We start from the raw sequence: 3,214 nt of genomic DNA on the forward strand, positions 1-3,214 counted from the left end.
TACTGTTTAGTGGAAGAAGATATATTCTTGTGGACGTCTTGGTGCCTACCCTATACAAACAGTTTCCAGGCTCTCAAAAAGATGCTTGCCTCAAAAAGTTATCTCTTTGTGAAAAATACATTTCTTACATTAATAAATATATTATTTATATACATACACGTCTGCAGTGATTACAAGTGTATTTTCTTGAAAAAAGGATTACTCTAAAATTCAGGACTTTAAACCTGATGACTCATAATCACCATAAACTAATGCCACACCTTATAAATATGTGAGACAATTTAAAGTTATAAATATGTGAGACAATTTAAAGCTTGTTACCCCTTTAAGTCCTTTAATTTGAATCCTGGCAACATTCACCTGACATTTGTTTGCCTTGCAAACAGTCACTTTTCCAGTGATCTGTACATTGTGTCAAATCCCCAGTTGCTGAGAATCAGTATAGCTCCACTGATTTCAGTGGAAAACCTGGTCCACTTAGTAGTTATAATGTGTGTGTACATAAACTTGGGACATGCAAAATGGCACACAAATTGTTTATGTATATATGACATTTCCTAACAAATTGAACTGTCTACAGAACTTGTTGGGCAAGTGCAATACACAGTTTTAAAGAAATGAAAAATATTTATATTATGTAAAAACGTGCATTAAAAGAGTCTTAAAGTTGAAAAGACAACACTAAAAAGTAAAACCATTTTATGTACATGTTAGGATACAACCTGCAGTTCCTTACTTTTTCCCTCATATAATATTTATCATATATTGTATGTCATAGATGGTGCACCTCCAATGTGTAGGTATTCAATTTCTTATTCAATGGCCTCAAATTATCATTGCAACAAAGTTATAGCCCTGCTCTGAAGACAAAATTATTCATTTCTTCATGACACTCATCATTACAGCTTTGGAATGCAGCATAAATATCAATGCACTTTTCCCATAACACTCTATGGGGCAAGAGAATATAACTATCCTGATTTTACACATAGGGGCTGTGTCTACATGAGATGGTGACTGAACAGTTGTTATTGTTCAGTCATTTAATACTTGCATACACAAGTACTAAGTGACTGGTCTGTAACCAGTGTTACTGCACAGTAACATTCTCATACTGCTTCTTGGTGATGCTGACTATGCAGTAGGTCATTACTACTGTGCAGTAGCATCATGTCATGCTTTGTGCTGCGCAACATTACTGTTCAGCAGTAATGAACTACTGCATAGTCAACATCTCGTGTAGACACAACCAGGGAACTGAATTCCAGAAAGATAGAATTAAGAATAATTTTGGTTGCCAAATATGAAATGCCTAAGATATGACTTTTTTAAATACTTAGCATTTGATATGATCAAATCAGAGCTCCCATCAATGTACTTGCAAATATGAAAACTCAATACTTTTGCAAATCAGATTCAAATTCTCAAGTCAGGCACACAAAATACACAAAATCAGGAACATACAATGAAAAATCACTTTTAAAAAGTTGGGTTGAAGTGATATGTCTAGCATCACACAAAATCCTTAGGCAACATTCAACTGCTTTAATCATAGACTCATAGAATTCATAGAATCATTAAAAGTTAGGGTTGAAGGGACCTCAGGAGGTCATCTAGTTCAACCCCATGCTCAAAGCAGGACCATCCTGAACTAGATCATCTCAGCCAAGGATTTGTCTAGCTGGGTTTTAAAAACCTTCAAGGATGGAGAGCCTACAACCTCTGTTGATAACTTGGTTCAGTGTTTTACTACCCTCCTAGTAAGAAATTTCTTCCTAGTATATAACTTCCCTTGCTGCATCTTGAGACCATTGCTCTTTGTTCTGTCATCTGCCACCACTGAGAACAGTCTAGTTCCATCCTCTTTTGAACTGCTCTTCAGGTAGTTATAGGCTGCTATTAAATTCCCCCTCAGTTTTCTCTTCTGTAGACTAAAGAAGCTCAGTTCCCTCAGCCTCTCCTCACAAGTCATGTGCCCCAGTCCCCTCACCATTTTCATTGCCCTCTTATAGATTCTCTCCAATTCGTCCACATTCTTTCTATAGAGGGGGGCCCAGAACTGAACACAGTACTCCAGATATGGCCTCAGCACCGCTGAATAGAGGGAAATAATCACTTCCCTTGTTTTGCTGGCAAACTGCTACTAATGTAAGCCAGTATGCTGTTAGCTTTCCTGGCAACAAGGGCACACTGTTGGCTCCTATTCAGCTTATTGTCCACCATAACCCCCATGTCCTTTTCTGCAGAGCTGCTGCCCAGCCAGTCAGCCCCAGCCTGTACCGGCCCATGGAATTCTTCCATCCTAAGTGCAGGACTTTGCACTTGTCCTTGTTGAACCTTATGATATTTGTTTTGGTCCAATCCTCCAATTTGTCTAGGTCTCTCTGAATCTTAGCTCCATCCTCCATCATATCTACTACTCCCCCCAGCTTGGTATCATCTGCAAACTTACTAAGGGTGCACTTTTGTCATCTCCCAGTGCTTGGATAAAGATATTGAACAAAACTGGCCCCAGGACCAACCCCTGGGGCACTCCACTTGAAACTGTCTGCCAATTCAGCATTGAGCCATTGATTACTGCCCTCTGAGCCTGATGATCCAGCCAGTTTCCTATCCTCCTTACTGTCCATTCATCCAGCCTGTACTTCCTCAGTTTGCCTGCAAAAGTGTTGTTGGACACCATATCAAAAGCCTTGCTAAAATCAAGGTATATCACATCCATTTGTCTCCTCGCATCCACAGAGCCAGTTATCTTATCACGGAAGGCAATCAGGTTTGTCAGGCATGACTTGCCCTTAGTGAATTCATGCTGGTGGCTGTTGCTAATCACCTTCTTTTCCTCCAAGTGTTTAGGAATTAATTTCTTGAGGATCTGCTCCTTGATTTTTCCAGAAACTGAGATGAGGCTGATTGGTCTGTAGTTTCCTGGATTCTCCTCGTTCCCTTTCTTAAGGATGGTCACTATATTTTCCCTTTTCCAGTTTCTAAACTCTGCTGCCAGATGCATTAGTCTGGGAACTGACCTTGCCTGTGAAGACTGAGGTGAAAAAGGCTTGAAATACTTTCGTCTTTTCTGCATTGTCTGCCACTAGGTTACCACCCCATTCAGTAAAGGACCCACAGTTTCCCTCATCTTCCTCTTGTTAGTGACAAACTTGTAAAAACCCTTCTCGTTCCCCTTCACATCCTTTGCCAGCTGCAAGTTGAATTTGCT

Source organism: Crocodylus porosus, unplaced genomic scaffold, assembly GCF_001723895.1.
Source record: "Crocodylus porosus isolate Cpor-Errol unplaced genomic scaffold, CroPor_comp1, whole genome shotgun sequence".
Taxonomy (NCBI): Eukaryota; Metazoa; Chordata; order Crocodylia; family Crocodylidae; genus Crocodylus; species Crocodylus porosus.